General features: G+C 48.1%; 1 pseudogene; it reads left to right on the forward strand.

The window, feature by feature from the left end:
* Positions 1-14181: 14181 nt before the first annotated feature.
* Positions 14182-14771, forward strand: LOC129669654 (geranylgeranyl transferase type-2 subunit beta-like; annotated as a pseudogene).
* The last annotated feature ends 5918 nt before the right edge of the window (positions 14772-20689 follow it).

Here is a 20689-nt window from a genome sequence, read left to right on the forward strand (position 1 = left end):
GCCGGGCCGCCCGTCAGTCACGGCGCTCCTGCGGCGCGGCGGCGGAAAGACGCCCTCGGCGGCGGCCGGGCGCGGGGAGGGACGGGGGCCGCCGCCTCCGCTCCAATGAGGGGCGGAGAGGCGGCGCGGGGGCGGCGGGGCGGGGGCGCGGCCTCCCTCGCGGGCCGCGGCGCAGTGCGCACGCGCGGGGATTTCAAATCCTCACTAGACAGCGGCGCCTTGGTTACCGCGCCTGCGCACCGCGCGCTCTAGGCGGCGGCGGGGAGACGGCGGCGCGGATGCCGGCAGACCAGACAGACAGGGCGGGGCCGGAGGGGGCGGGGGCGGGCGGCCGCCGTGTGGGCCGCGCTGCGCGTGCGCAGAGGCGCCGGGGCGCCGGGTGGAAGTTTCCGCGCCGGCTGCCTAGCTGCGGTGGCAAGCAGGCTGGGAAAACGAAAGGGCCGCCACCGCGCCGGGCTGGGGTTGCGGGTCGGGCCCCCGCCCTCCGGCCGTCTGCTGGCGTGTTCTGTGCGTTGGAGTGACGGGGCAGAGCCTGTCCTCCGCGTCCCTCGTGGCCCGCCGTTGTCCTGAGCCTCCCCGTCAGTACGCCTGCTTAGGGATGCGCCACGGGCCTCGCGACCGATGGGATCGGAAGCAGCTCCAGTGTCCCGTGCATTTGGTGTGCGGGGGCGAGCCCGGCAGGTGCCCGCCCTGCCCCGGCCGGGCTTGGGTCTCCTGCACCCGGTCTCCCCTGTTTTTGAGAAAGAATGCGGGTGCAGCTCCCCTCATGGTCTATGCCGAGTTCTTGGCGTTCCCAATACTGCACCATTGTGGAAGGGCCATACTTAACTGCCTTTGGTCTGTGGCATAAATAAGAGCGAATGCTTCGTCTCCGGCATTAGCTGACCATCTGTATGTGTGGAGATCACAGCCTGTGCCTTAAGTCTACATGCCTGTGATTGCAGGCGCATGGGAGTCTGGAGCAGAAGGACTGCCAACCGTACAAGCAAGCCTGAGTCAAAGAAACCTCGTCCCAAAGAAAGTGTGTTGGCCTAAATAGTTGAGGAAAGAAAAGCAGTCCTTAGTTTGGAATTTATGGATCAGGGCAAAATCCTTCAAGACATTGCCCTCTTCTCCCTCCATCCCTCTGCCCTCTTGGTTCTACTACTGCCAGGAGCATCCAAAGCCAAACTATTTTAAAACTGTGTCTCCCAAATGGTCTCCCATATTACATCTTTGCCCCAGGTAGTTTTGAACTGCCACAGCCGGTGATTGATACGCATGTATGACCACGCATACATTCATGGGTGTTACTTTTAAGACATCAGATAAGCTCTCCTCAAAAAACTTCCCTCTCCAGAAACAGCGTTTCTCTTTGTAGCCTTGGCTGTCCAGCACTCACTTTGTAGATAAGGCTCACAGAGATATGCCTGCCTCTGCCTCCATCAGTGCTGGGATTATAGGCGTGCCTGATTTATCTCCTCAAAATCTAACAAGAGCTTGCCTTCTCAATGATCAAAATATAACAGCCTTGCTAATCCGCCGGACTCTACTTCATCATCTTCCCTTTTCCACAGCTTTTCTCCCCCTTTGCCCCATAACCTCACTTGCACCAGCTGCATGTGTGGGGCACAGTCCTGCCCCAGAGCCTTTATGTTGTCTCTTACAGCTACTTGACAGGACCTTCCTCAGACATAGATGTGATTTCCTACAACCCCCTTTCACATTCATGAAAGTGGCATCTTCCAAGTGGCTCTGCTTAAACTGAGAGCTCTGTCTTCAGCTTCCCCCGTTTCTCTCCCTGATTTTACAAGCCAGGCACCCAGAAAACAAGTTTGTTCCTTTACAGTCCTGGAGACTGGAAATGTGGCATCAAGGTGTTGTCTCAGAAGGTTTGTACCAGGAAAACTAGCCCTGCTTCCTGCTTTCCTCCAAGTGTCTACTGTCCTTGGCAATGCTTGCCACTGCACTGCTTGTTTGGCCACAGCACTAACCTGTCTCCCTCACTGCATGGTGCTTTCCCTGCATCTGTGTCTTTTTCCTTCCCATGCCTGTCTCGTTGGATTGGGGGTGCCCTAACATCTGCATCATAACCTGAGAGCATCTGTGGAGAAAGACTGTGTCCTTATAAGGACGTTCAGGCACCTGGGGTAGGGGCTTCAACGTGTACACCATCAGTACATAGTTTATCTGTGTTTCCTCTACTCCATCAGCATGGCAAGTCCCCAAGGAGAGAAAGGCTTGTCCTCTGTAGTGCTGGACCTCAGCTTTAGGACAGTGCAGCACAGAGAGCAAATCCTCCTACAAGTGTAGCAGAATGCCCAAGAATGCAGCTTGCCAGATTTCAGGGTCTGTCAGCCAAGATGCCCTTATTTTCTTCTTTTAGTGTTTTACTGTGTTCTTTTTTCATATAATCTCATGTTCTGTCTTTACAGTTGCCTTTGCTAACCCCCTCCTTTGGTTAATCAGCCACCAGATAAGTTTTTGTAATTAGAGCAAAGGTTTTGTTATGTGTTGATCACAAATGTTTTTATGTAAATCAGAAGCCATATGTTTCTTTTTTGAAATTTACTTTTTTATTTTATGTATATAAGTAGGTGTTTGCGTACATGCATTGTAAGTACACTGTGCGTGTGCCTGGTGCACATGGAAGGCAGAGCAGGGTGCTACAGATGGAACTGGAGCAACAGATGGTTATGAGCTACCATGTGGGTGCTGGAAACCTAACCCAAGTCTTCTGCAAGAGCAGCAGGCATTCTTAACTGCTAAGCCATCTCTCCAGCCATGGAAGTCAGATACTTCTTGATGTGGATAGTAAACTTCAGTTCTTGAAATCCTGGGTAAGGAGAGCACTCTTTCTCATCCATTTCTAAAGAGAAAAAGACAGCTCTTTCCCTTCGGGGCTCGAAGGGCTCACACAGCGAAGTCTCAAATCTAGACCTTCATTCCCAGGCTGAGTGGCACATCACTCAGTTACTGTTGGGTAGCAGGCCTCCCTCCAACCCAGTGACAAGCAGTGTTTCATATTTCTCAACGTTAGCCTACCAGCCAAGTGGTTCTACTGAAATCAGACATGACAGGACAGCCAAAGGTGGGCTTTCCCACAGGGTCACACTCATGCAGCTGACAGTTGGCTGGCAGGCAGCTAGGGCATAAAGACTGACTACCTCATGCAACAAGCTGCCCTGGCTTGTTCTCAGTATGGCTAAAGAGGCCAAGGAGCAAGCAGATGCACACAAGCTTGGAGCTGGCATGTCATAATTTCTCCACACACTGAACCCAAGCGACACATATGCTCTTGATACAAGCCAGTGGGTCTGAGTATGACTTCTTTGTTTTAATGGAAGATGCCACAACCCCACACATGGTATGCAGATACTGGACATCTAAAAATAGGAGCCCCACTGTCTTCCCATGTGTCTGTGTCCTGTCTTCTTCTATGCATTACTTTTGAGGATTTATTTATTACTCGTGTGTATGTGGTCTGTGTGCTATGTGAGTTTATTCACTACATGCATGCAGATGTCTTACGAGTGCAGAAGAGGATGTCAGATATCCTGAAACTGGAGTTACAGATGGTTGTGTGCCACCGGTGGATGCTGGGGACCAAACCCAAGTCCTCTGCAAAAGCAGGAAGCACTTTTGACCTCTGAGCCATCTCTCCAGCACCTACTACCTTCTATTGGATTTAAGAGCCACGTTGAACCCAGGGTGATCTTGTCTCAGGATCCCTAACCAGTTACAAACTATGAGGTCTATTTCACAACAAGGAGCATATGGATTTTGAGAGGACACCCTCCAACTCCCTACAGAGGCTTAAACAAGGAGGCAGGTTCTTTTGCTCCGATTGTGAGAAGCCCCGAGATAACAGCCTGGTGGGTGGTGGCACAGCACCCCTGCATGTGCCAGCCGGTAAGCCTCAGGCCTTTGCTGATGGCTGTTGCGGTGCAGCCCTCATGTCCATACCCGGGACAAGAAGAAGTAAAGGGTGCTGTCCGCTGCATGTGACCTTTTCTGTTAGAAAAGCAATCATTTCAAAGAAAACCCTTTCTACGTTTTTTTCTTAAATTGTATTGATGAACTGACCACAATTATACCCATTCTTAACTGAAAGTGAGGCTAAGAACTGAGTCAAAAACCAATAGAGTCATGGCTTGTACTGGGCATGGGTAGAGGCCAAAATGACAAAAAAAAAAAAAAAAAAGGAATGGGCTAGCAAAGGGAAAACCAGCTGCAGGTGGGAACTGCAAACCCAAGATACATGGCCCATGAATCTGAAAGCCTGTTCTGACAAAACCTAGCTTTCCAGTCATCCTCGGAGTGCAACCCTGGCTTCTTCCAGAGCCCTAGATCACTTCTTCCCAGTTCTCTCCAGGGCAGGGGCTGACTTCTGTCTCCATGAGAGGAAGATGCTGGCCCTGCATATGTTCAATACACACAGATGACCTGCACAGCCTCTGTGAGAGAGAGAGAGAGCCCCACGATCCTCAGTGGAGAAAGCAGTGACATGCCCTGAATGCACAGAGGAGGGTGATGGGGCAGAGAGAGGGAATCAAGCAGCTTCCTGGCTGATAACCAGGAGATGCATTCCAGGCAGAGGCCTGGGGAGGGATGATGACCAAAATGCTGGAGCCCACATGTGCTGACAGGCATGGGGGGACCAGGTGTCATGATGTGGCAGTGCAGAGGCCCATTTAAAAGTTTATTCTAGGACAGTGCAATCTGACTGTATTAAAAGAGCCCACTGTGCCCTCCAGTCTGGGGCGTGAGGGGAAGGACTGAAGGAAGAGGCAATGTGCCCGTTGGCAGAAGCAGAAAATCAGTAATAGGTGTAGTTTTCAGTTAGGGTTAATAGACAAGGCCACTATAGGAAATAATCTCAAGCTGGAATGGGGTGTCCTGTTGAGAGCTTGTTTCTGATACAACCCTGTCAGTGTGGGTCCAAGATGGATAGGAGTGTAGGCAGGAGGACTCCACCCAGCCATCCAGAGATTTGAGTATCTGGGTGATATAGAGATCTGGGTGAGAGAAGGGACTTCAGCTATGCCTTGTCATCCAGGGACGTAGGGTGTGGGAAAGGGGGCTTTGCTCCACTCGGTCATTCAGTGTGTGTGTGGGGGGGGTGTCTACCCAGTCAGACAAGGATTTGAATGTGGCTGAGACAGAACGGGTGGATGCTTTCTGGGCAGGGGTTAAGTAAATAAGCAAAGACACTAGGGTAGGGCAACTTGATTCCCTAGATATAGAACTCTCTCTGCTGTGAGCAAAAAGCCTGTCCCTTTAACAGCCAGCAAGATAATGCCTGAGTCAGCATCAGCCATCTTGAGCACATCATGGACACTTTGAGACAACTGTGAAAAGACTGTAGGTGCTTGTCCAGGCTCTTGGAGGCACAGACAGAGCCAGGCTGTTTCAATCCATGATGACAAGCCTCCTCAAACCATTCTTACCTGGTGGGGGGTGGAGGGGAAATGAGGGGAATGTCCCCTAGAAGAGGGAAGACATGGTTTGTAGCAAAGCCATGATTGGTCAAAAACATGATTCCTCATAACCATGATCGGTCCAAAACAAATGGCTGATTACTGGTCCAAACACCCCCTCTTGGGCTCCCAGTGAGTGCCTGGGAGACCTTCTGCTACCTCTCATGGGGCTGCAACATCAGACCCAGGGAAGACTTCTCCTGATCAGGCTGTCCTGCTCTCAGCAGTACACTGAGCTGCTGGCAGGAGAAACGAGCAGAGGATGACAGCAGTGCTGAGGACAGTGATGGGTGAGGACCAAGGGTGCCGACTGACAGCTGGCCTTGATGTGTCTCCAGTCAGCTGAAGTGGCTACCCAATCAGTGGCCTGGGCATACCCATGGTCAGACCCCCAAGCCTGAATCTACAAGTGGTGGTAGCAGTGTGGCAGTGTTATGGAGGGCCACCAGGGGATTTCATTGACCCACTGGATCCCACGTCCCCCAGCTGCATCCTGGCTCTAGTATGCTTCCCACCAAAGACAACGAACTTGAGCCCTGGCAGCAGCCACAGACAACTGAAGAAGGGCTGAACAGTCGCAGAGCAGTCAGGACAGGAGGACAACAGGAAATAGAAAGACAATGACAGAGCAGTTTAAAAATAGCTAGAGAAGGGAGCTTGCCGTCCTGGTCACCAGAACACCTCCAGAGAACTGTCAAATCTTCAAATCTGAGGGGTTCGGATCCAAGGCTGAGAGCTCTAACACTGGCCATGCCCAAGGCCCAAGGGTCCCAGTACCTGAGGCTTGCATGGAAATGGCAAGGGTGGTGCTTGCTTCCTGCCTGCTGCTACTCCAACTGGGTGCTGTCAGACACCAAAGGAAACAAAAGCAGCTGGAAACTAGCATTGTGTTTCCTGCCTGTGACCCCACCCAGGTGGGAGCAAAACAGCTCTTAGCAGATAGGGAACTGAGTGTGGGGTGAGGGCTCAGATCCTAACATTGCTGTTCCCTTGGGCTCCGTTTCTACCTGGAGCAGAAACAGAGGAGGGAGAGAGAGAAGGTCCTGTAGGTGGTTGAGGGGCCAGGTGGGGTGGTCAGTCCATCTCTTGCATCCAGAGCTCAGATATGGATTCCCAAGGAAGGATGGAAATTAGTCAAGCTGCACCCAGAACATAATGGGAACTGGCAGGCTCCAGTGCTGACTCTTCGTGAGCTGTTTACGAGGTAAAGTCACAGGATCCACCATGGATTCAGTGTGGAGGCAGGATAGAGGAATGCAGAGAGCTATGGGTTTCTGCTGAAGGGACTGGGGATGGCAGGCTCCGAAGTGAACACGGGAGCCACCACTGGTGTGAGAACATGGGTGATGGCGAAAGCCCATGGAGCACTTGACGCTGCACAGGGGCATCTCTGGCTTATACTCAGTTTGTAGGATGCTCCTGTTATTTTCCAGAAGTAAGTAGAAGCTACAGCACAGAAGACAACGTAAAACAGGAGCATCCATGTTTTCCCACATTTCGTCCCCATGCCCTCTCTGTCCCTCCTTAGTGGTAGTCTGAGGGGACAAGAAGTAATCACTGAGTGCGAATGTTGCTGCCCTTGGACACTTCCTGCAGCTGAATCAGCCAAGTTGGCTGTGTTTGCTGGCTGAGGTCACATCTCAGGGCAGCCCAGCATCACACCTGATGACCTCAGGTGCCAGGAGTCAGTAAGTATTGGCTTCACCCAGGTAGAAAGCCTAGGTGAGTAAATCCAGCCTGTCCAGCCCAGGGAAAATGTACATTATGGGAAACAAGCCTGTAAACAGGGTAGATAGCCCATCATGCTTCAGTAGAGAGCAGGGCCCGTGGGGCCAGTTTCCCAACTGCCATCTTCGCCAACTTTGGTCTGACAGCCTCGGGGAATCTGATCAACCTCTGACCTCACATCTTCAGGAAAGGGGAAATGGCCCTGGTCAGTTACACTTAGGCTCTCAAGAGTGACCACTCACAGACCCCTTCCCACAGGGGAAGCTACTTCTCTGTGGCTCTGTAAGAAGCTGGGATTTCCGCCAAGCCTTCCAGGTTTCTGTGGGCCTCTTCTTCTAAACGAGGTAGAAGGTCAGTAGATAGACCCATACCACGCCTCCAACTCTGGGATCAGGTTAGCTCTCTTTTGCAGCTGTGAAGACCAGCTCTTCATTTCTGTTTCTCGAATCGTTCTATATTCTCTGCCTACCCTTTCAGCTGGCCTGGTTTTCACTGTTTAGCACATGCTGGCCTCAAACTCAGGACAGCCTCCTGAGTGTGACTACAGGTATGAGCCACCACATCCAGCTGAGTTATTAGCTCTTGTCCAGGGGGAGACAGGAGTAGCTAGGAAAGCCTCCAGAGGGAAGCCATCTTAGACACCCATGTCACAGACCATGCTTTCTCACCCCTCAGTAACAGGTTAGGCTGGAGAATTCCGAGGCTAGCAGTCAGATTGAACTGGCCTTCTCTAGTGGGCCATCCAGTATACTGTGTGGAAAGGAGCAGGATGGCAGCCATGCCAGGCCCTGGGAAGAACTCTGTGGAGCGGCAGTGGGACAGGTAGCCACAGGCAGCGTACATTCTGGAGGAGAGCCACCAGATCTCTTGGAGGACTTGGGCAGAGAGAAGAGTTTCTGGGATATGGGTTTAGCGATGGCCAGAGGTCCTGTTTTCCTGATTTGGGGTATACCAGGCAGAGTAGGGAATGCCCCCTACACTGGAGGCACCCTGAGCTAGTTGACATGATGGCTGTCACTAAGCACAGTTGCCTGAGCAGGCCCGGCTGGGAGCACATGCAGGAAGACTCACAGTTACTGGGTAAGCTGTGTGCTAAAGTGGGTGTGGACTAGGGGAGCAATCATAAAGTACAAAGCGGGTATGGGGCTTGTGCCTTCATCTTCATGAATTAGCTGTGTGGCTAACTTCAACTGCTTGAAGTTTTTGAACGTGTCCAAGGCATATATTACAACTTCTCAAGGTTCTTTTCAGTAAAATATGTGGGTCCCACTACACTGGAGAACTGGCTCAGCCCCACTAAGGCCTAAAAATAGCAAGTTTACAGACCTGCGGATTCTTTCCTCATGACAGCAAGGCCTGGCACGCCCACTGGCTGCCAGGGAGGCACACCCCCCACACACACTCCAGACACAGACAGACCAAGACTGGGCTCAAAGCCTTCCCTGCTGGGGGTGTTCCAGGACGCTGCTTGCTGCCAAAGCTTGGCCATGACTAGCGCACTCACTAGTCCATGCACAGGACGCCTGTGGCCAGCAGGACTTCTTCCTCCTGGATTTTCCTTTCCTGAATTTTACCTACGTTTTAAACTTCAATCATTGAACTGACAGTGGCCAGAGCCCCCACATTACAAAGGATGACAGGTGAGAGAATACAAAACAGGCAGACTGAACATGCATGGGGCCTCATCCCACGGGATCCATGGTTTGAAGAGCAGTCAGTTTTGTTCATTTCAGGGCCTCTCTCGCAGAGGGAGAAAATGGAGTTTTACCTTGAGCAGAGAAATGACATGGGCTGGTGCTTAGGCAAACACCCATGAGAGAGCAGCAGTATCTGCCGCTGCCTGTTTTATGCCTGGCATTGGCAGAGGTTGGTTCTGCCTTGAGAGGAACTGTTAGGAGTGTGGCAATGTCACAGAGGAGCTCTGGGCCTGCCTGGGTGTGGGATCTGCTCTGCAGCGATGTTCTAACATATTGATTGTTTAGGCAGGCAGCCAGGATGACAACCTCTCCACAAAAAAGACAGGGGTTGCTTGTGGCTGTCAGGGGCCATCCACTCTCCAGTGACCCCTCCTCCACACACGCTGCAGGAGGACATGGGCTGGGTTTGGGGTGGCATCTGGTGCAGCAGGAGTTCCTTGCCTATCTAGAGGGTGATTGGGGTGTTTGACAGAGCAGAATGGCTCAAGGCACACTTCAAAATCCCTGTACTATGTTGCTAAGGTTTTATAAATGTTTATAAGGTTTTATGAATGTCTTCATAAATTGACTTTTGCTCATTCCTGCTATAGAAAACAACCCTCGGGTCTCAGTGGCTGATCAGAAAACATGACCCAGAATGTTGGCTCTTCCATCTGGATCTTCTCCACACCCTTCCATTCAGGAGAGGAGGCCGGATCAGCACCATTCTCAGTGTCATCATGGCAGTCAAGTGAAGGTCCTGCAGATGCTGCAGGATTGAGGTGACACCACCTCAGATCACATATAATGGTGGCAGCAACCACAGGGAAGCACTGTGAACCTCACGATGGGGGGATGTAGGGTGTGCTCCTCTGGCAGAGGTCAAGAAGGAGCAGTGGGAAGCTCTCTTCTCGATGCACAGAACCTCCATAATTGTCATGTCCTTCTGGTGGGCTGTCTCTCACTGACCCAATCCACAAAAAGTGCTCCAAGTTGCCACTTGCCTGATTTGCCTTGCCTCAATCTGGCTGACTTTAAAAACAGCCATCAACAAGTTCATGGCTTTTTATCACTAAATCATTTACAACTAATGGATCTCCTGACCACATCTTGTTTGGAAACAAGGAAAAACAATCAGGACTCAATATCTCACCTTGTCTTTGTGGGTTATTATCTGATCTTAGAGAAATTCATTGTTCTGTGACTTATTTTTCAGGCAACAAATTCACAAGGCATTTTACCATGTGATGGATACTGGGTATCCAGCAAGGATGGGCAGGAGCCCACCCGTGAAAAACATTATATCAGAAGGTCAGCTGAGGACTTGTCTGACACCTCCAGTGGTCTTTAACCAAGCCTGTGTCTGCACGCTCACACAAGACAAATCCTACAGAGGGTCTCCCCTCACTGCCTACAGTATGGGCGAAGAGACCACGAGCCAGCTCAGGGACATGAACATCAGGTTCTCATCAAGTTCTCGGTGGTAAGACTTCCTAAAGAATGAAAGCAAAGAAGTCCCCTGTTGGCACAGATTGTCATTTGCACCTGTAAGGACACGGTATCCTTTCAGGGTAGGTGTGTGTGCTTGCATAGCGCCTTCCCCGCTGTCCGTGGTCCAGCATCTGACTACAGCCCTTTCTAGAATGTCTGTGTTCAAGTTCTGCCATCTCCTCCTTTTGTGATCCGTCTCCAGTGTGTTTACATGCCATCCCCGCTCTGGGACACTAGCTGAGCCCCTTCAGACCCACAGCTGCACCCTGCTTCCACAGGGCAGGGCAGGAGCTCTGTCCTCCTACTGTGAGCTGCTCATCTTCCTCAGCCCCACTCAGACCTGGTATCTGTCTAGCTATCCACTGGGAAGCTGTCTTTGTCCTTGTACCCGACCCATGGCTAGTTTTCTGTGGGTTTGCTCACTCCCATTTCCACATTGGCTGCCTGCACCTGGGGACAACAGCAGGGATTTTGCCAACCTGTCCCTGCACGTTCAAACTCAACCAAGAGCATGAAGGGGACTACGCAGAGAGAGCATCCCTGTTGATGGTGAGCTGAATTTCCCCAAGAAAGCCACATCTAGAGAGAAATCCTAGAAAAATCCTGCTGACTGAGTGACCAGTCACAGCATGGTGATGGTGGAAAGATGGAAGATGACAGTCAATCTTCAGTTCCCTTCATAGCCACTTATCATGAACTTCTCTTTGTTTGACCTAACAGCTATCTATTCTTTTCAGGGAAAACTTGAGCATGCTTTGCCCAATCATGCCCAAATCACTACCTTCCATCAACTCAAAATCCAAGAAAGAATGTCATCAGATAACATCTGAAAAATGCAAAACAAAAGGCTGCAGTCTTGTCTGCACCGTGTATGTGGTGGATGTGCTAATTATGGTTTTCTTTTGTTCTGTGAGTATAGGCATTCATGTAACCTCTTTTTTGAAAGAACATGTCATTCAGAGCAAACGAAAGCTATCTCCCTAGACTGAGGTCCCTCATATTTGGCTCAGAACAAACAACCTCTGATGCCTTCGGAGCAGGAGCTGTGTTTTGTGGCAACAACTAAATTAATGAACTAGCATCGGAGAACTGCCCTACCTGGCCCTCAAGCTCCAGACCGGTCTTATGAGGGCCGTTCATCCACTCGCTGGAGTCTGGGATTTTGTGGCATCAAATGCTCACAACAACTTCATCAGGCAAGTACAGGAAGGCCCCACTTTCTGGAAGCCCCCTTCACCTTTGTCTCTGCCTTTCTCAGTACAGCCCAAGCCTTCTGGACCCAGCTCCACCTGAGAAGCCTTCTTAAGAGTCTCCTGGCTACATGCTCCTAAAGCAATGGAGACGGAGGTCTGTGGTCACCATGACAGTGACTGGCACCATTTGAAAATGAGTGCTACGCTCCCAGTTGCTGCCTTGAATTATATTAGCTTGTTCTCTTATTGCCTGAAACAAATTATGTAAGTAATAACTGCAATATTTAAAGTTTCACTTTCTAACTGAATATCACACATGCGCTCCAAGACTTTGTCACGGCAAGAATGTTACCTCTGGGACTCAGAGCCCTTCGGCAGCCCCACCTCTGGGGCTTGAATTCAATTAACACATGTTCCTGTGTTTTGGATTTACCCATGTGCTTCTCTGTGTCTTTGTCATTTATGTGAGGTAGGAACAGGCATCCCCGGGAGTTGTCCTAGAGCAGATTGCCCTAACAGCAATTAGGCTTTAGAGAAAAACTAAAAGAAAACCTCACGGAGAGCAAGAGAGGCTGCGTTCATTTGAAAGGCTGAGGCTGTGGACCAGAAAACCTTCAAGCTATTGAACGCGTGCCCGCTGGAGGCAAGGCCAGCAGGCCCTGAGCCAGCCCACCATGAGATGGGGGCCAGCCTGGAAGAGGCACAGATGTTCGCACACATGAAACTGTCCGTTACTGAGTGCAAGTCAGTAGGAACTGGGTTACTGGTGAAGAAAGAAAATTCATGTGTTTCAGGCTTTCAAAGAAACAGTAAAAAGGTGCATTTCATCTATGTTGTCTTCTGCTCCATCTGCAAAACCATCTAAAATTCACTCACTTTCTTTGCAGCAGGACACATGCGTGTCAGCATCAGTGTGTTGGTTGGTTTTACCCTTGAGTTACAGAGAGTAACCTTTCCAGTTTTGTTTTTGTTTTTTGTTTTTTGTTTTTTGTTTGTTTGTTTCCATAGAAGCTATTTCTTTTCAGGAAATGATCTTAGCACATTTCAGAGTTGCAGGTTCTGGCACATGTCTTCCAGAAGGCATAGGCTGTGGCAGAGAACAGAGAGCCACCCTCGCAGCCTGTACCTAATTTCTAAAGAGGCACTTACAGGCCTGGAGCGCTGAAGGAAATGTATGCACAGATGTGGTGACAAGCCAGTAGCTAATGAAGGCTCGACGAGTGACAGTCTAAACAATGAAGGAGAAATCCCGGGGTGGCTCTCAAATTATTTCAGGGGAGAGAGAAACACCATTCCAAAAGCATCACATTTGCTAAGCCCCTAGAGGATGCAGCACGCTGCCTGGGCCTGGGAGAGACGCATCCAGAACGCAAGCTTTGAGATATCTTACGGCAATTGTTGCCAACACTGGCATATTATTTCTATTCCATTGGTTACTATTTTTAAAAACTGGACAGTATTAAGTTGAGTTGCAACTTCTCTAAACTCCTCTGATGTCTACAATCTGTTATAATTCCATGGGAGAAAAAATTATGATCAATTTGAGCCTATTTCTGGGAGAAAAAAAAATCTTTTAACTTTGGTTCTTTTATCTTTTGTTTTATGATTTTTTTTGTTTTGCTAGAGAATTGAAGATAAATGTACATACATTTCTCAGCCTGTGGGTCTGAAATGTAAAGGTTCCATGGATGAAAATTGTGAGCTAAATAACAGCAAAACCTCATGCTGCCAAGGCAAGTTCAGTTTATTGGTGAGGTCTATTGCAGTGTGACCTGTGCATCGAGTCAAGAGGAGGCTTTTCAAAGAAAAACGAGGATTATATAAGACACTTGGAAACAGCCTTTGATTGCAAGGATCAGTCGCAAACGTGGTGCGCCTCCAAGGCAGAGCAGGCAGTTCATGGGCAGGTATCTTTGCAGAAGTGTTTTCTGGGGAAGGCATGAGGGCCTGTCTGCTAGGCCCTGCACCTGAATCTATTGTGATATAACTGTCACCAAGAGCCCTTTCACAAGCTCCCGGATTTATTTGTTTCCTGGTTGGGTCCATTTTGATGCTGACAGCTTTCACGTATTTTATGAATGAGGACTGAGCGAAGGGGGCAGGGTGGCTAACCTGTGAAATGCCTTTCCTGAATCTCAGTCAGACTTAGCATCTCCTCAACTGGTGAGTGCATGTGTTCGTTTTCAATGTCAGCTTTTTTGTCTTGCATTTAAAACTTCAGTGCATTTCAATTTTACCTGGATGGAAAACATGTACTAAGAAATTCTATTTCTCTGAATAACTAGCCATTTATGCTGACATTTCTCTTGTGATTGAGGCTGTGATATGATGAATCTGCCGGACATGGGAGTGAGCTGCCAAGGTTTCTGTTCTGCCCCAGCGACTTGCTTATTCACTTCTTAACCAGAAAAATACATTTTAAATCAGCATATCTGTATGTTTACTAACTGAAAAAAATTCAAAGTTGAACATTATCTTTTAAAAGTATACTTCCCAGCAGGTGTGTTAATCCAAACAGAGCACATAATTAATTTTACAATAATAAATATTAAGCTGATCTATGCTAATATTAATTCAATTTCATATAAATATTATTAATATAACTCCAAAACAGAGACGGCTCCTTTGCTGAACATGTTGGGAGAAATAGATACAGGGTTCTCGTTTTCTACCTTGGCAGCCTTGTCTCTCTCGGGCAAGCATGATGCTGCAAATGTGGGAAAGGTGATGCCGCATGTGTTGTCCTGAACTTGGACGATGGATTTGGGTGCAGACCGGCCTCTGGAATCTCATGCTGAGCAGCCTACTCTTGCACAAGATTCCTGGCAATAGTAACTAGTCCATTGCACAGAGTGAATTCTGACTTACTTGGTTGTTAACTTTGTGATGGTGATTGCCTCAGGTGGACTCTATGGAAGACGGCAGAAGTTACCAGATGTGTGCTATTTGTGGTGGGGCTTGGCCTTCCTGTGGATAATTGGGAGGTTTCAGTGGATTTATGGAGAAAAGCTGTGTGGCTTCATGTCCATATGAAGAGACTGGGGGTTTGGCAGAGAGGCCAAGAGATACAGTAGATCCTTTTCACAGCTTATTTGGCACTGCTGGATTGTCACTTCTGGGAAAAGAGCAGATTAAACCTGTTAGTCTTTTGCATGCCTGAAGAAGCGCTTCAGAGGGTGGATGTCCAGCTAGAGTCAGAGATGGGGAAGAGGCTAAGTATATAGTCTGCAGTCCGAACACTGCTGTATTTAAAGTCATTACCAACCCTAGCAGTGCCTACTATTAATATTTTTCATGTTGATGATAAGTTACTTAATTAAACATGTTATAAAATAAATACCATGTTGTATTTAGATCTTTAAGGAAAAAGAAAGCATGGATAGTTTTGCAGCTTTATTAGAAAGTTGTGAGCTTCTGAGAATTTGATTGGTTACCACACACCAATCTGGAGTTCGATGCTAAGTAGTTTTCATGGGTTGATTCCCTTTGTGCTTTCTGGGTGAATAGTAAACCAATTTCCTACTTTGTGAACTATAATGCTATGTCCTTTTTATTTATAACCATCACCTGAAATTCTCCAATCAGTGATAAATCTACTAATGGTGATGAAGAAGACATTCTCTCCTCTTGGTTTTAATGGAAGCACTACACTTCCTTCATTGTTGAACACGCTTTATTCTGATTTCTAATAACCTATTTGATTGTTAAGAAAGTGACATTCTCAGCCATGTTGTAGAAACCTTTTAAAATATAGAAATGAGTATCAGGGTTTTTTGTGTGTGCGTGTATGACCTATTTATTGATTCAAGAATTATACAGCAGCTCCAGCAATATGGCTTACTGGGTAAAGTCAGCAGTTGCTGTTTTCATTGAGATCTGCATAAGAGTCCTCACTGATAACCACATGACAGAGTCAACATTGGGCTCTTTAAATCTTCTCTATCCATGAAATTAGCCCAACACTCTTAAATTTAGTCTCAGCTAGATTCTTAAGACAAGTGCAAAATGCAGCCATGTTCTTTACCAAAATATCACATAGGTCTATAGCCCAGCTGCTACTATGCTTCCCTGCGAAGCCTCCTGAGCTGTGTCTCCACAGCACACCTCATTCTCAGCAATGCTGTCTTCCGAGCTCCTACGAGGATCACCCACTAAGGTCCATTTACACCATCCAGCCACTTTCCTAGTCCACCGTCCCCAGGTTTTCTTTGTTCTTCCAGAAGACAGCATGGTCAGGCCTGGCATAGCAATGGCATAGCAACTCCTGCTACCAACTTCTGTCTTTCTACTTTTCTATTGCCTTGACAAACAGCACGAGCAAGGTAGCTCCTAAAAGAAAATGTTAAATTTGGGGCTCACAGTTGTAGAGAGATAGAGTCCATGACCATCATGGTGTGAAACATAGCATCAGGCAGAAGGCACGATGCTAGCTGAGAGCTCACATCCTGGTTTACAAATAAAAGGTAGGTGGGATAACTGGGAATGACTTAGGCTTTTGAACCCTCAAATCCCATCCCCAGTGAAACACCTCATCCATACCTCTTAATCCTTCCCAAATAGTTCCACCACCTGGAGCCCAACCATTCAAATATATGAGCCTATGGAGAAAGAGGCATTCTTATTCAGACCGCAATGACGACATACCAACAATAAAGGAGAAGGTGAAGTTTTAAAAGGCCAATGCTAAATGGATAACACAACACAACTAAAGTCATCAATCTGGAAAAGCGACTACTGGGGGCGGGGTGGGTGGGGGAAGTGTGTGATAGGAGTATGTGGGAGATGAGAGGGTATGAGGAATGAGTAACCAGAAAGCATTATATACTTGTATAAAATTGTTAGTGACCTTGATTTAAAAACCACCCAAATTAGTATGAAAATAGAACAACTAGAAATAGGTGTGTCAAAATATGGACCTTGAGCTAGAGTTCCAGTTCAGGGGTTGGAAATGAATGCTGCTCTTATGGAGGACCAGAGTTTGCCTTCCGGCACCCACGTCAGCTGACTGATGGCTGTCTGTGGCTCCTGCTTCAGGAAGATCAGGCTCCTCCAGTCTCCCTGAACACCTGCACCCACATTCACATACACACAACTAAAAATAAACATTAGAAAAAGTGTGCAAGGCCTCAGCCCTACACAAAGCACCACAGGCAACTAAGGAATACTGACAGCTGGAGAAACAGTCTTCCCCAGGGAAGAGCAACACCAATAGGTTACCCAACACCAAACAGCCATCCCTGAAAACGTACATTATACGGACTGAGCATGTTGTACCTATGTATTTAGGAATGCCTATGTGATATATATATGTATATACATGTATACATGTAACAACAGTTGGGGGAGGAAGAGGCCATGAAGTGAAAGGGAGCAAGGAAGGCTATATGGGACTTTCTACATGGAGGAAAGAAAAGGGGAAAATGATATTATGTTAATCTCAAAGAACAAATGAAAATTTAAAAAATTAAAATTGAGGCTCTGAATATCTTTTCTGTTGCCGCCGCATAGTACTCCGAAAAAGCTACTTAAGGGATAAAGTGCTGCTGTCAGCTCTCTAAGTCACAAGTTACAGCCCATCATACTATGGGCAGCTACAGGGCAGACAGCACAGCACATCTCCAGGCAAGAGACAGGAAGTGGTAACCGATGGCAGGCTGGTGCCAGGTTTGCTCTCCCCCTGGGCAGGAATGCCAGGCTTAGCAGGCAGACCTTCACAGATGTCAAGATGTTCCCCTATAGACACGCCCATGGGCCAGCCTCTTCTAGGCAGCGCCTCACTGACACCTCCTTGCCTGAGTGAGTCTGGATTGTTGACAGCCGTAGCCATGTGCATGATCTTTTCACTGAAAAGGGCATTGCCAGGAAAGGCAGTCATTTTCGTGGATTAGAAAAAGCAACATTCTCCCCAACTGGTTTGTGGGTGAAAGCCATTCCTAAGTAAAAGTCCAGCATGGTCTATTCTCACAGAAACTGATTCTGAAATATACATGGAAATGCAAAAATGCTAAGCTGACAGAATCTTAGGTGATAAGAAGAAAGCGGAAGCTTTGGTCCCTCACACTGCCAGCCTCATATAGTCAGCTCGTTAGAGGTACAGACCTTGAAGGTAGCACACATGGGTTTTGTGCACCATTGGTGTCACTTTTTACGTTGATAAACTGCTTACGTTTTAAATTCCTGTTTTTTTAAATTTCTTCTATTCTTCTATTCCTCCTTCCTTCTATTTTTTTTCTCCTTGCTGCCATGGTGGGAACATTTGATATTCTTTGTCTTTTTGAAGTTAGTGTCTTGGATTTTAATTCTGGAAGTGACTATTGTTATTTCAATGAATTTGTTTGTTTATTGAGTCCATGCATGCAGTACCTGGTGAGGCCAGAAGAGGGCAGAAGATCCCCTGCCATGGGTGCTGGGAATGGCGCTCCAGTCCTCTGAAGACCAACTTGTGCTCTTAACCACTGAACTGTCCCTACCGTCCCTATACTGATATTTTACTGTGGACTTAAGAGCTGGTCTTGCAAAGTTTGTTGGCTTCTTTTGTATCACCAATGGCCCATCTCATCCAACCTTGACAAACAATCCGCACATACCCACCAATGTCAGTCCTGTCTCTCTCTGTCCTCTTACTGTTTACAGTTAACCTGGCATCCCATACACACCAACATACATACATACATATATATATATATATATATATATATATATATATATATATATTTGAGAATAAAGTAGTTCTTTGTAGGTTTGTGTGTAGTTTCGTGCTCTGCATCCTCCCTCAGGGCGAGCAGGCGCATACAGGGCTGGGAAAATGATAAAGCGGACCCGGTGAGTCCGCAGGATCCCCGTCTGGAAGGAAGTGCAGGGGTGGGGTGGGGTGGGGTTCCTTCTCTGAGATTTTCAATATTATAGCTCTTTGGGGTTATAGCAGCCCGGATCCGGCTTCCCTTCTAAGCGTCCAGACACCAGAGCGTGCACGCACCAGGTGAAGGAACAAAGTGTAGCCAGGCAGGCGAGTCCCAGGTCCCAGCCCAGCCAAGTGTTCCAGCTTTCTAGCTCCGAGCTCTCCCAGTGATAGAGCGTACTCTTCGGCGATATTCGGTGAAGCAGCTTGTGTGCTTTATTTGGGTGAACAACGGCTGCGTGAACGTTGGGGAGTGGGAAGGGGCTTTCCGGGTGGGTTCACATCATTGGCTGGGGCTGAGATGGTGGAGACCCTTTATTTGCATGGAGAGGAATTCCAGGTGCGAGGTTACAGGAATGCCGCGAGAGAGAACCGCGAGAACTGAGGCGGTAGGGGGTTGAGACTATCCAGACTAGGGGGAGCAGAGGCATGCGGCACGGAGCAGGAGGGAGCGATCCTTACCCCTGCCAGCCTCAAGACTGAGATTTTTCAGGATTTGGACACGTCTCCACCTTGCTCTAGCTCCATACCAATTTCCCCGGTGGCACGGCCCCGTGCCCCACGTTTGTGAGTGTGAATGTGTGATTTGTGTAAATGTGTGGTTGGGTGCATTCTAGTGTGCATGAGCCAGAAGCGGCCACCAAGTGTTCTTTACCTCTCCCTATCTTATTCCCGGAGGCTAGGTCACTCACTGAAGCCGGTACTAGGTTGACAGCAAGTTCCCATGATCCTTCGGTAGTGCTAGGATCGAGGACATACACATAGCCATAGCTGGCCGTTTATGTGGATGCTGGGGATTTGAACTTGTGTCTTTATGCTTGCTCAATGAGTAATTTTTTTCCCTAGCCCAATTCTTTACATTTTGACATTCATCTGCCCACTAGTTTTGTCTGTGACCTTCAGCATTTCCAAGCACCAGCTTTTGATTTATGTCTGTGCTATTCACAGCCCATCTCTGTGTCATTCTTGCTGGTGATTTAAATTTTAAAAAATAGTGTGAGTCTTTACAACACAAAGACAAAGTGGGTGACAATTGTTTGGGCACATCTGCTGAGTGAAAGTTGAATAAAATAAGATGCTGTGATAGAGCAAATATGTCTGATGACAGAGCAAGTAGCAAAGTAAGTGAGAAAGTGCTCAGACATCTTTTGGAATAAAAGCACAGATATGTTGAATAAATATGCAAAAGGATGAGAAGGATGGCCTGGATCAGGGTGGAAATGATAGAGGATGAGGCACCCTGCCTTCAGTAAGCATGGGGCAGGGCTCCCCTGTGCTGGAATGAGAGTGGATGCCAGCTGCCAGCCCAGGAGTCAACCCTGCAGAAACAGCACAGTCCTGGCATCATAGAAGTGCGGCCACCTGGTATGGCACCGCTTCTGCAAGTGAAATGAGAAAGTGTGAAGGTGCTGAGAGCTGGAAGACACGACACATTCACCCATGCAAAGAATTCCACAGACTCCCTTTAAAAAGGTGGCACTGTCAAAAATGGAGCCAACTCCAACTCCAGCATGGACAGGAGAGAGGATCCGGAGGCCTCATCACTACATGGAGCTGTCAGCAGTTGAAAGCTGCTGGGGGTGGTGGCTCTGAGGGAGTATGGCCCCTGCTAGGTTGCCCGTGCCCCAGTGGATGACCTCATACCCATTTGCATACAGGCAACACCAGCTGGACTCAGTGGGTTATTAAAAATAATAAAAGAGAACATGGAGTTGGGAGGAGGAACCATTAAAAAGGGAGCTGAGAGGTGGATATGATCAAAATATATTGTATACACGTATGAAATTTTCAAAGAATAAATGAGAATTTTTTAAAAAGTGTTGCTAGGCTAGGGATTGATTCCAACAATTCCCAAACAGCATGAAACAACCAATGTTGCATGATTCCATTTAGCCAGGGAAAGAAACGCGCACACACAGGCATATATGCACCCCCTATAAAACAATTGACATTTTAATTTCATGAGGCTGATACAAGAAGCTGCCACAAATTTACTGATTTGACAACATGTAAATTTGTCACCTGACAGTTCTGGAGGGTGGAAGCTCAAAGTCGGCTTCCTCTACTCACATCTAGAGGCCTGTGAGGCTGAGAGAGAATCCCGTTCCTTGTTTCTCGGCTTTTAGTGTGTAAACATTCCAAGCAAGCGACCTTGGCTCACAGCCCCTCCGGTTTCCTCAAAAGGCTCCCCTCCATCTTCTGCTGCTTTTATCAGCTTCTCCAATGCTGTGGGTGCAGGCCCAG

This window comes from Psammomys obesus, unplaced genomic scaffold (assembly GCF_907164565.1).
Source record: "Psammomys obesus unplaced genomic scaffold, mPsaObe1.curated_primary_1811, whole genome shotgun sequence".
Lineage (NCBI taxonomy): Eukaryota > Metazoa > Chordata > Mammalia > Rodentia > Muridae > Psammomys > Psammomys obesus.